This window comes from Lupinus angustifolius, unplaced genomic scaffold (genome assembly GCF_001865875.1).
Source record: "Lupinus angustifolius cultivar Tanjil unplaced genomic scaffold, LupAngTanjil_v1.0 Scaffold_62_9, whole genome shotgun sequence".
NCBI lineage: Eukaryota > Viridiplantae > Streptophyta > Magnoliopsida > Fabales > Fabaceae > Lupinus > Lupinus angustifolius.
In genome coordinates this window covers 1-13,894 of record NW_017723053.1, presented here as the reverse complement: position 1 = coordinate 13,894, position 13,894 = coordinate 1, and the positions used below count along the sequence as shown (strand labels likewise).

The 13,894-nt window shown below is 33.0% G+C and overlaps 2 pseudogenes; both read right to left on the bottom strand.

The window, feature by feature from the left end:
- Nucleotides 1-3,503, bottom strand: part of LOC109339235 — a 10,415-nt pseudogene extending 6,912 nt beyond the window's left edge.
- A 1,422-nt stretch (nucleotides 3,504-4,925) lies between these two features.
- Nucleotides 4,926-12,976, bottom strand: LOC109339242 (annotated as a pseudogene).
- Between the last annotated feature and the right edge of the window lie 918 nt (nucleotides 12,977-13,894).

Sequence of the window (13,894 nt, the reverse complement as noted above, 5' to 3'; positions counted from 1 at the left end):
GTGTATGATTAATATGGCAAAGTTCACTATGATTCGATATGGAGATAGGACTAATGGACGAGATAATTTGGATATGCCTAAGTCATAATGGCAATATTTAAGTGCGCAATAAGGATAACACGTGCGGAGAATCATATGTGTGACCAATTGGAGATTGTTAGAATTTCTGACAATTTATGGGTCACAAATATAATTCTATAATTGTGTTATGGCCATTATGTAATTAGCCAAAATATAAAATGATCTTAAGTAATTAATTTGGTGGCTAAGGGCATATGTGTCATGAAATAATAATAAGTGTAGATACCTTCAGGCAATTTCTGATTTGATGAAGGGACTGAATCAGAATTATTGCAACTAAAGTAGTAGTAACCACTACGGGGTTACTTTTATGGGTTATGGTCCCCATTTGTAGAGCAACAGGTTTTCAAGTGTAAAGGTGGAGGAGAATAAGGTAGAATGAGAATAGTGTTATCCAGAATAGGATAACACTATCCACTCATCCATATAAGGCATACTCCTCACACATAAGAGAGAAAAAAGAAGACACCATAAGAAAAAATCTCAAGAACCAAGCATTCTCATTTCCCTCTAGAGAAGCATAAGGAAAACCATTCGGGCTCTAACATCTGGAAGATCATCTCACCCTCATACCTTCGAGATTCTGGAAATGACTCAACAAGGTATGTTCTTCGTCTTCACCATGAACTCATTTGGGGTTTCTTCGGTCTGGACCATGGTTGTTCCATTTGGGTTTATGTATGGGCATAAACATTAGGTTATGGGAACAAAGCCATGGTCATAAGGACTTCTGTGTTTCATCTATGGATTTCGGATGGAGAAATTCTCCAACAGTGTAATCGATTACTCTGTTCATTTTTTGTTGGGTAACTCGTTTCTCACTCATGTAACCTGTTACTTAGTTATGATAATTTGTTACTTAGTCACAGTAACCTGTTACTTAGATCCAGTAACCTGTTACATAGTATTTTTGAAAATTGTTTTCATTTATACTTGTAGTTTTCAATTTTCTTTTAAAATACCTTTGAGAATTACTACTATTGTATATTATAGAGTATAAGGATAAAATTACTTATAGACTTAGACTCTAATTTCTTGAAGCTTTATCTTTATTGTCTTCATAAGTATTCTTCCTTTTCTTCATTATGTGATGTCGGTGTCTTCATCAAAATTGTGTCAAGGTCAGGAGCAAGATCTTCTTTACAAATGAGTAGTCTAATACGCAGGTACTCGCCAATAATACCCACAATGGGTTGGGTTTGGCCCTGTGATTTTAGAACAATGGGTAGTTGAAATCGAAGATTTTAAAATCCGCTATTGAATGGATTCAAATCTGGATAACAAGGTACTCAAACAAGCAAGTATCCAAACCCACAATTCTTAAGTATATATACAATAATAACTAAACATATTTTTTTGTCGTAATTGTGATGTTATATTCTTAAGGGGTGATGTTATATTAGTTAATTCATAATTGTGAAGTAATATTGTGTTCATGGAAATATATTAGACATTTGATATGCTTTATGTTTTTATTTAAAATTACATTTTTTAGTAAAAAAATATTTGCATTTAAGTGATAATTTAAAGTTATGTACTTTTACTTTAATTATGTTTTCTATTACCATTATAAGAAACATATGAAACAAAACAACTTTTTACTTTCTGGACTTTTTTTTTCTCTCTCTTCCATGTGGAGCTTTTTTTGTCTGGAAATTGCTGTCTTTTTATTGGGGAAGGTGCACTATTTATAGTGTCACGCATATATCTTGAAATCAATGATGAAATATTTTTTCCTAATCTAAAATGTGAGAAGAATCCTCCTATATTATTGCATATAATTGTATTTATTTCAGTGAAGTTTTTCTTTGTTTTATTTTAAAAAATAAGGAGTGAGTAGAGATTTTATTTTGTAATGAATTTCAGCACATGCTTAAATAGAAATTGTAATTTCTAATAATGTAATAAATCCTCATTCACACATAAAAATCAAATTTAAAATTATTGAAAAATTCAAATTGAATGTTATTTGAGTTTTATAACACTAAAAGTATATATTTTCTAGTTGATAGAGTTAATTTACATAATTGAGTGAAAATGTATTATGATAAACTTAACTCTAGTTGATTGTAGGGACCATACTAGTCCTTTGGTGTAATAGCCTGTACGATTGATCGACTTGTACTTATCCGTTTTAGTAATAGAAATTTCTTCTTGTTCCAAAAAAATATATTTTAGTGATTAATAATTTTCTAAAGCCCAAAAATTATTGTAATACCCCTAGTGAGTAAAACATAAATATTTGGCTCTCAAAATAAAATCAGTTGAAGTCCCATTTTTGTAGTGATTTTGCATCATCTTAAGATTATTGCATCAGATAAAATTGATGTTTCTAAATCTTATAAATATCATAGAAGATACTTAATGCACAATCTCAGAATTACTTCTTTTGAATATGTTTTTGTTATGGAATATTTCAAGGATCATTAACCTTCTTAAAAATCATTTTTATTTTATTTTATTTAAAAAAACAAAAATTAATATAAAAAATGAAATTCATACCTTATTCACATCGCAATTATAAAAATGCAACTCAATCGGTTTGATACAATTTGCATTTTCATAATTCAATCTTTGATTTGTTTTAATTTTTGTTGAATCTTTAAAAATTTAACTCTTGTTGAGGTGATTCATGCAACCTAAACAAATTGATATGATTTGATCAAGTTTATATGTTTTCAAATATTTAACTTATTTGATAATCGAACATTGATGAAAGCAAATTTTTAACACATTCAGTTTTTTCTTTATTTATTATCATTATTTTTTTAGAATAATTTTAAAGAAAATTTTTTTAGGCCGGACAAAATTGGATGTTCAAAGTCACTAAGCAGCAACCTTAGAGTGAGATTTGTAATTATAAAAACATAATTGGAAAGTACTTACAAATTGCTCATAAGCATCAACGTGCCCTTCTAAAACAACACCAAAACAAACTTGATAGAGCAAATAATCCATACTAGCCTTTATATCAATCAATTCATATTCACCTGATGAGCATTGATGGAATTATACCAAGGGGCATGAACTAGCACCACAACCCAAGGAGTCTTTTCCCTAATCACATTCTCCAAGTCCTTTTGAAGCCATATATTAATTAGATTCACGGTCAAAATCAATGTAAGATCCTAACATGATAACATGAAGACCAGCCACATCAAAAGAGTAGTAGAGGTTAGAGTCTGATCCACTCTCTTCATATGCCATTTCCACCTTGCATTGTAAGCTCTAAAACGCCCACTGTGAGCCACTGGAGTTTTCTCAATTTCATGGTTGCCTTGGGTCACCATCCATGGTCTTTGGCTTACTAATGGATCAACCAAACGACCAAATGACTCCCATAGATTTTGACGTGAGTCTACATAGGACAAGTCCTCTGGTAATAACAACATGTTGTAGTTTTACTTGTTTATATGATCCAAAGTAGATTACTACTTTATGCTTGTCCAAGATCTCTTGCATAGTGCATACATATAAATCTTACAAGTTATTTGAAGAATAAATCTTAGAATTTAGATCTACTAATCTTATGTTAACATATAATATATGATGATATTATATTTGGTACTATTAATGATGTCTTCTATAAGAATTTTTTTGAGCAACAAGTATCATACTGACCGTTCGTTGTTGAATGACCGTTGTTAAAGGTGAATTCTGATACTCTGAAGGAGTTGTAGGAAAAGTAGGGGATGAGACAAATACCAAATTTTAGCAAGATATTTGAATTGGTTTGAAAGCTTGATATCTAGATATATTAGATTGTACAACCTAAGTTTGTGCATGGACACATTAATAAAAGATATCGGGAGATGTTCAGAGGGGAAGTGGGAGTAGAACATCACTAGGAGAATGCAATCATTTGTTTGGGAACATGAGCAAATCAACACTCTTTTGCGAGACTTTCATAATTATTTTTTACAAGAAAACAAATTTTACTCGTGGTAGTGGACCTTTGACAAAAGCAAACAGTAGTTTGTCAAATCAGCTTATAAACATCTTGTTCAACAAGGCAACCTATAGGAGCACAATATAATCATTTGAAATTATGGAAATTCAAGGCACCTCTGAAGGCTAGTGCCTTCACATGGAGATTCTTTCAGGACACCATGGATGCTTTGACTAGGCGAGGCTTTGCACCTTAGGATGGAGAATCACTATGCAGGCTTTGTAACAACATCCATAATCTTGCATACACTTTTTCTTCACTTTTTGGTTTATCTATTCTATTTGGCAATCCATTTATCAATATTTGGGATACAATGTCGTTCTTCTATCAAATTCACTATCTCACTTCAACGTGCATATGAGTATGCCAATTAACATAAGGCACCAAAACTTTTAGAGCATTATTTGGCTAGCCACGATTTGATCTATTTGGTTAGCTAGAAATGATTTTATTTTCAAATCAAATGAAAACTCAAACCAACGGATTACATAAATTATGAAGGTGAAATCCTACTTATGGAACAACGAAAGACGAGGCAAATCTTCCATGCCATACTCTCACTGTGCTAACCATCCTCATGAATATCTCAAGTAATTGTTCTAATTTGTTTCTCTTATTTTACGATGTTAGGTAATCTCTTTCTCTTCACATTGTATCCTAAGCCTTACTTTTGTATCTTTGATATTTAATTAATAAACTTTATTTTCTAATAGAAAAAGGTATTGATGAGGGAATAGAATTTTGATACTTCAACCAAAATCGATAGGTATTTTTTATTTATAGAAATGCTCAACAATAATAAACAAAAATAACACCGTTAACTACCATCTTGCCTCTATATATATATATATTATATATATATATATATATATATATATGCAATTGGACAATTAGGAATATTATTTTCATAAATATAACACTTTACAAGAAGTTTCTAAGGATAGATTTGTCATCCATACAAAGTCACTAACAACTGCTTCATTATTATCATTCTTATGCCAATTCCAAAGTGCATGTGTTGCATTAAAGATTTCTAATGTCCCATGTCCAAAGTTAGCCTCCCTCAATAATGAGATGTTTGGTTTGGGGTTTATGTACCTATAGGCACATATCATAGAAAATCATTTAATATCATGAAGAACTTAACATATAGCTAAATTCTAGTAATATTTTCAATGCTGAAAATTAAGAATACTAAAAGGAACAATTCAAATTATAATGTTAATTACTTAGTGGTGAGGCCTTCATGGTTACCCCCATCCCCAATGTTGATATATATAGGACCACACTTGTCACCTTTGTCTTTGTATACCCGAGTCTGCAAATGGAGAAGGAAAAAAACATTTACAACTAGCTTAAATTCTAAAACTCCAAACAGAAAGCAGCAGAATAAGTGACCATAATGAAATAAAAGCATGATGTATATTAAGTGAAATTATTCAAACAATCATGATGAAATAATAAACTCTTTCAAAAAACACATAAGCTATGTTTTGATAAATTAAAAAAATAGCTTGTGATTTATAAGTCACCAAAATTGAAGTAGTTTACATTTATTAAGTAGTAATCAATTCTTTATCAAATATCTTCAATTCAACAACTATTTTATCAATCACAATCTTTTAATAACTCCCTACTCAACTTACACTTAGCTTTTCAGCTAATTGTGTCAATAACTGTAACACATGGAAAGAAAGAGAAAATGGACAGCAAAAATTTTGTTGGGAGCAGAGACAATGATGAATTGGTTATAACCAATGGACACGTGGCTAACAATGTGGAGGCTGAAATCAAAAGAAGAAGCAGGCATGTGAAAAGGAAAAATAATAAATGGGATGATTATGTAATGAGTGGGTAGAAAAGGAGTGATATGATTATTTCCTATGCAAAAGGAATTTCTTTTCCTTATTCCTTCTTTCCCTATTTTCTGTGTAAAATTCCTCTATGTACTTGAACCAGCCTTGAATCTCTTATATTCAAGAGCTATATCTAATACATCTTCTTATTCTTATATCAATTTTGAGTTGCCTTGATAATTACTTGTTACATTTGGTGCTTTCATTAAGCTTCCATGGCTAAGAACATTAGATTAAATAATTTACAGGCTACAATGACCTTTCACTCGGATGAGCTTCATCGTCTAACTCAGACGATGAATCTTCGATTCAGGGAACATAATGATCGTATGGATCAGATTCAACTTGCTTTACAACAAATTTTGATGAATACTTCTCACCCTGATGGAAGCAATTCGAACTCAAGAACTTCACTTGTTGCTCTAGTGCCTCCTGCCTTTCCAGTCAAGGACATATCGCTTAGTTTTCCTCACTTTGATGGCACAACCCCTGTGTTGGAGTGGATTTTCAAGGCCGAGAAATTCTTTACCTATCACAACACACTTGATGTGTCTCGAGTGGACATTGCGGCTATGCGCTTTGACAAAGATGTGGTGCCTTGGTTTCAAATGTTGCACAGAATTTCAGCCATCAATAGATGGTTAGATCTTACTAGAGCCTTAGAATCTCAGTTTGGTCCTTCTCCTTATGATTGTCCAATGGTGGAGTTGTTCAAATTGACCCAAACAAGTTCTCTTTCTGATTACGATCTCAAGTTTATGGCCTTGGCTAATAGATCAGTAGGTTTAAATGATGAAGCATTACTCAATTGTTTTGTGGGGGGTTTACAGAAGGAAGTCCGTCATGATGTAGTGGTTATGGCCCCACCTACTTTGTTCAGAGTTGTCGCTTTAGCAAGACTTTATGAGGAGAGATACACATCTGTGTCTAAAGTCTTTAATTCTAATTACACACATAAGTACTCTCCCATTATAACTCACACTTCTCCTAGTTTCGGGTCTTCTACTGTGGGCTCTAATGGGGTTAGGCATAATGCTTCAGGTTTATTACCTACCCCAGGGGGTCCTCCCTTGAGAAATCCTAATGTTAGGAAAATCAGCCCTGTTGAAACGCAATTAAGAAGAGAGGAAGGCTTGTGTTATTTCTATGATGACAAATTCGCTTTTAATCACAAATGTCCTAATAAGCAATGATTGTTCTTACAATTGGAGGAAGATCTTGTAGACTCTGTGGTCATGAACTCTGAGATGCCATCTGCTGTTGAAAACATTGACCATACCCTAGTGCAGGATCACCATTTGTCATTGAATGCATTAAAAGGTGGTATGGGTGTGGGTACTATTAGATTTTTGGCTCATATTGATAAGCTTCCTATTACTGTTTTGATTGGTGGAGGCAGTTCAGATGATTTCTTGCAACCAAGAGTGGCCAAGTTCCTTAAACTACCTATAGAACCAGTTCCTATGTTCAAGGTGATGGTGGGGAATGGCAACTATATGAATGTTGAAGGATTGATTCAGCAAATCCCGGTGCAAGCTCAAGGGAATTCATTTCACATTCATGTTTTTCTCTTACCAATTTCTGGAGCTGATGTGATCTTAGGTGCTAGTTGGCTCAAGACTATTGGATCTCATATTGCTGATTATGAGGCTTTGCAGTTGAAATTTATGTGGCAAGGCAGGTTCACTTCTCTCAAGGTGTTCAAGATTTAGCTCCTGCTCAAGCCGAGCTTCATCATATTAGAAGGATGGTACACACTAATTCAATTGCTGAAATTTTCAGTATGCAAGTAGTTGAGGAAGGTTCCACTTCTATTCCATTCAAGCACTTACCTGGTGATATGGAACCCGAATTAGCCTTATTTTTGCTCACTTATAGTGAGGTTTTGCTACACCTAAGTCACTTCCACCATCCAGGACCCATGATCAGTCTATTCCTTTATTACAAGGCTATGATCATGTAAAAGTTAGACCATATAGATATCCTCACAATCAGAAGGAGGAAATTGAGAAATTGGTAACTGAAATGTTAGCACAAAGCATCATTCAACCAAGTAGGAGCCCCTTCTCTTCTCCTATCATTTTAATAAAGAAAAATGATGGGTCTTGGAGAGTTTTTACTGATTATAGAGCCCTCAATGCCATTACGGTTAAGGATTCATTTTCCATCCCTACTGTGGATGAATTAATTGATGAACGTTTTGGTGCTTGTTTCTTCTCCAAACTGGATTTAAGATCAGGCTATCATCATATTCTTTTGAATCCTACAGATCGATGCAAGACAACCTTTAGAACTCATCAAGGCCACTATGAATGGTTGGTCATGCCTTTTTGTTTGACTAATGCCCCTGCAACCTTTCAAAGTCTCATGAATGAAATTTTCAAAGGTCTGTTGAGGAAATTTGTTCTTGTGTTTTTTGATGATATATTGGTTTATAGTTCTTCTTGGTCAGATCACTTGATTCAATTAGAGTTGGTTTTACAGATACTACAACATCATAATTTGTTTGCCAAGTTTTCTAAGTGTTCCTTTGGAGTCCAACATATTGAATATTTGGGCCATACACTTTCGGGTGAAAGGGTTGCTATGGAAACTAGTAAATTGGAAGCTATTCAACAGTGGCCTCAACCAAGCCATCTGAAGAAACGTAAGAGTTTTTTGGATCTTACTGATTACTACAGGAGATTTGTTAAGAATTACACCACAATTGCTTAAAAAAGACTCCTTCAAATGGTCTCCATCAGCCAATGTTTCATTTTTGCAGTTAAAACAAGCAATGACTACAACTCCAGTTTTGGCTGCCCCTTTCATGTTAGAAACTGATGCATCAGGGTCTGGTATTGGTGCAGTTCATAGTCAAGATCACCATCCTATAGCCTTTTTCCCTAAGAAATTGTCTCCATGAATGCAAAAGCAATCTACTTATGCCAGAGAATTTTTTGCAATCATTGAATCTTTAGCTAAATTCAGGCATTATCTTTTAGGTCACAAGTTTGTTATTAAAACTGATCAAAAGAGCCTCAAGGAGTTGTTGGAACAGACTTTACAAACACCTGAACAACAACAATGGTTGCCTAAATTCTTAGGTTATGATTTCACTATTCAGTACAAACCAGGCAAGGACAACATTGTAGGAGATGCATTATCAAGAAGTCTATTGATAGCTTGGTCTTAACCTATTAGTGCTTGGTTAGAAGAGTTGCTTGCTTTGCAACTTAAAGATGTGCACATCAACCAATTACATGCTGCAGTTTCACAGGATGAGAAACAATATACAAAGTATACACTTTGGCAAGAAGTGTTGTTATACAAAGGAAGACTTATGATTCTTACTGATTAGGAGTTTAAATCTAAATTGTTGGCAGAATTCTATGGTTCTAAACTTGGAGGTCATGCTAGTATGACTAAAAATGTGGCTGCACTAACTTCTCAGTTCATTTTTCCAAAGATGCAACAAGAAATCAGAACCTTTGTGAGAGAATGTTCCATTTGCCAACAAGCTAAGGTGGCAAATGCTATGCCAGTTGGGTTGCTTCATCCCTTGCCAATTCCACAACAAATTTGGGAGGATCTTGCCATGGATTTCATTACTAATCTGCCTTCTTTTAATGGCCTTACCATTATCCTAGTAGTGATTGACAGACTCTCTAAGTTTGGTCACTTCATTCCACTCAAACCTAATTTTAATAGTAAATCAGTGGCTGAAGCATTCATCAACAATGTGGTTAAACTTTATGGTATTCCAAAATCTATTGTTCCAGATAGGGACAGGGTTTTTGTCAGCTCCTTCTGATAACATCTCTTCTCTGCTCAAGGTACTAAGTTGGCTATGAGTTCCTCCTATCATCCACAGTCTGATGGTCAAACTAAAAATTTGAACAAAACATTAGAAATGTATTTAAGATGCTTTGTTTTTTATAATCCTAAATCATGGGTGAAGATGCTTCCTTGGGCATAGTTACTGTGACAACTTAAACAAAATTTGTTGCAGTCTCAGAACTATATGAAATTGCAGGCAGATAAGAAGAGAAGGGAGTGTGAATTGGAGGTGGGTGACTTAGCCTTAGTCAAACTTTAGCCCTATAGACAACACTCGGTGGCATTAAGGAAGAATCACAAACTCAGTTTGATATATTTTGGTCCATTTCCAGTGTTGCGAAGAATTGGTGCGGTTGCTTATCAGTTACAACTACCAATGTCAGCAAGAATTCATCATGTGTTTCATATCTCTGTATTGAAACGATTCCATGGCAGTTCACCTCAACCATATTTTCCATTGCCATTAACCACTATACAAGAAGGTCTTGTGTTGCAGCCACTAAACATCATCAAGACTCGCATGATAAACCAGAATTCTAGAGAAGTACCCCAAATCTTAGTTCAATGGGATGTTGTTGATGCCAGGGAAGCCACTTCGGAAGACTTGGACGAGTTTCAAGCTTCTCATCCACATTTCAACCTTGAGGACAAGGTTGATTTCGAAGAAGGGAGTATTGTAACACGTGGAAAGAAAGAGAAAACGGACAGCAAAAATTCTATTGGGAGCAGAGGCAATGATGAATTGGTTATAACCAATGGACACGTGGCTAACATTGTGGAGGCTGAAATCATAAGAAGAAGTAGGCGTGTGAAAAGGAAAAATAATAAATGGGATGATTATGTAATGAGTGGGTAGAAAATGAGTGATATGATTATTCCCTCTGCAAAAGGAATTTCTTTTCCTTCTTCTTTCCCTATTTTTCTGTGTAAAATTCCTCTATGTACTTGAACCAGCCTTGAATCTCTTATATTCAAGAGCTATATCTAATACATCTTCTTCTTCTTATATAAATTTTGAGTTGCCTTGATAATTACTTGTTACAATAACATTCGTTTAATATTATAACTGGGGTTGTAGGTGCATAATGAAAATGAGAAATTACAGTTTGGTTCAATTATATTCGATTTAAACTCAATTATACTCACCACCTCATTTTGTATAATTTTTAAAGAAGTGTAATTTCAAGTAATTAAGTAAAACTTCAACTGATATAATATCCCCATGAAAATGAAGTATAAAACAAAATATTTTTTCCTTTTAAAAGATATAAGAATTTCATAATATATAGTGTGTTAAAGTGAATTCTTATAACAATAAAAACATAATTGAAAAGTACTTACAAAACCCTCATAAGCATGAACATGCCCTTCAAAAATAACATCAACACTAGCTTGATAGAGCAAATCTTCCATGCTAGCCTTCATATTAACTGATTCCTTTTCATCCTGGTGAGTAGTGTTAGAATTATACCAAGGGGCATGAACCAGCACCACAAACCAAGGAGTGTTTTTCCTATTCACCTTCTTCAAATCCCTTTGAAACCATTTATACTGCTTAGATTCACTGTGAAAATCAGTGTAAGATCCTAACATGATAACATGAACTCCAGCCACATCAAAAGAGTAGTATAAGTTAGAGTCTGATCCACTCTCTTTATGTGGCATTTTCCACCTTGCATTGAAAGCTGTGAATGGAGTATGATGAACCAGTGGAATTTTCTCAACTTCATGGTTGCCTTGTGTCACCATCCATGGTCTTTGGCTTGCTAATGGATCAACCAAACGACCAAATGAATCCCATTGATATTGAACAAAGTTTGCATAGGCTAAGTCCCCTGGTAATAGCAGCATGTCATAGTTTGACTTGCTTATATGATCCAAAGTCGATTGAGTTCACTTTGTTTGTCCAAGATCTCCTGCGTAGTGCATATACATAAATCTTAGAAAACGAAAGGTGTATTGTATAATATATTAATATTTATGTATAATATATTAATATTGTCCAAGATCTCCTGCCTAGTGCATATTCATAATTCATATAAGGTTTATTGTATATATTTATGTATAATATATTAATATTGTATATGTGATAGACAACAAAATCAAAAATCGTTTTGCATATATAGTTTTACTGAAAATTGTAGGTAGCTATGATGAAGAGCATAATGAGTAATAAACAAAAGAAGCAGCAATATATAGTGAGAGCAACAGAGGCAACGATGACTATTATAGAGGACAACATAGTTTAAAATTATTTTAGACGAAAATAACATCGTTTTGGTTTTTTTTTTTAAATATACTGCACAAAATGGCATAATTTTATTTTTTTTAATACCAAAAACCTCAGTCAAAATGACGTCGTTTTGAGTTTCTAATATTTTTTAAATAAAAAGTGACTCACTGATTCAACCAAGAACCAGCCGAGTAACCGATTTTTACTTAACTCACCCGAGTCAAATTGGTTCTCACCAATTCCAAAGCATACCCGATCTAACATGTGGCTCGAACTAGTCTGATGGCCAATTCCCGGTCCAACCAGTTGAACCGGGCAGTCCAAGCCAGTTTTCACAACACGGGGTGAAAGTACCTTAATTAACACCTCAAATATGATATTTCACTTACATGAGACATGCTATCTCATTTTGTATTTGAAATATTAAAAACATTTTAGAATGAAAGTTTTTAAAGTGAGTTTACTTCTAAATAATAAAAAGTATTATGCTTAACTTAATGTAAATTACATCATCATTTTAATCAACTAAAATTTATTATAGATGTTTTTCTTCACCTTATGCGGTATCTTAATTTAGAATAAAATTGTACATTCCTGAAGAATATTGTGATGTGGATAAGTGGGAAAAAAAGAAGGTAAACTTGACATTAAAGAGAGAACATAGAAAGATGGTGTATTAAAAAGAAAACATAAAACTCAATCATGCATAAAAAAATCACTTACATAACAATTTCTCATAAAATGCTGAAATGGGTGTGCTATAATTTTTTGAGTAATTACCAGCAACTGCAAACTTGATAGGAAATTGAGAAGGTGCAGTCTTGAAAGAGTATGCTTTGGAAGAATGACCCAAATGATAGTGGTAGATATAATTGGGTTTCAGAGGACCAATTAAGACATTATGAATATCTCCAGACTTATATTTAAGGTAAGTATATGATTTCACATGTCCAGTGGTATTCAAGTTAATAGTCGATAGAGTTAGACCATAAAAACTACTGTAGGGGTTGGACTTTCTGTGATCCATGATATCCTCATTCTATCTTTACCCACTTGAGATATATGTACCTGGAAAACCCACCAACTAACCATATTAGACTTCTCAAACTTCCTCAACAGAACTTGGCTCAAAACATTGTTTTTGCTGAAAGTGATATTTGCAACCAAAATAAAGTATAGAATACTATCTAGTCTTGTGATTATGTCCAAACAACATCACTGATACAACAATATCGTTTAATATAGTTATCCCCTTTGACATTATATATAAAATATCTAACCATAATGTCATTTAAAAAAGTATTCCAATTATCTGTATTATTAATTTAAAAATTAAGTTTTTCATTTAAAAGAATTTAGTTTATACTAATCTATTTACTAATGAAACAATTGTAAAGATTAATAAGCCAAGTTGAACTCGATTAATTCATCAGTTGCTTCGATTATGCATATATATATATATATATATATATATATATATGTATACATATATATATATATGTATATGTATATGTATATATATATATATAGTGACTCACGTAAGAATAATAGACTATTGTGAGAAATGATAAATAATTAAATATTAATATGGATAATTGGATCTTATTTGAACAGTTAAGGTTAAAAGATACATACATATCACTATCATATGATCAATAACTAATTTTTCATCATAACCATCTATAATTGATTATAAGATCTAGATTTATTGTTCTCAAAGTTTTTATACGAGAATCATGTGAGTCTTGCCCTATTTATATATATATAGTAGATCAAGTAATAAATGTTCACATATAAAAACTTTGAAAACAATAATTTGAGTCTTACAACCATATATGGATGGTTAATTATGATTAAAAGTTTGTTATTGGTCACATGATCGATTTTTTTAATTTTGACTGTTGTGAATTAACTGTTATCTTTTTTACAATAACAATTGTTTTCACCCGAGTCACT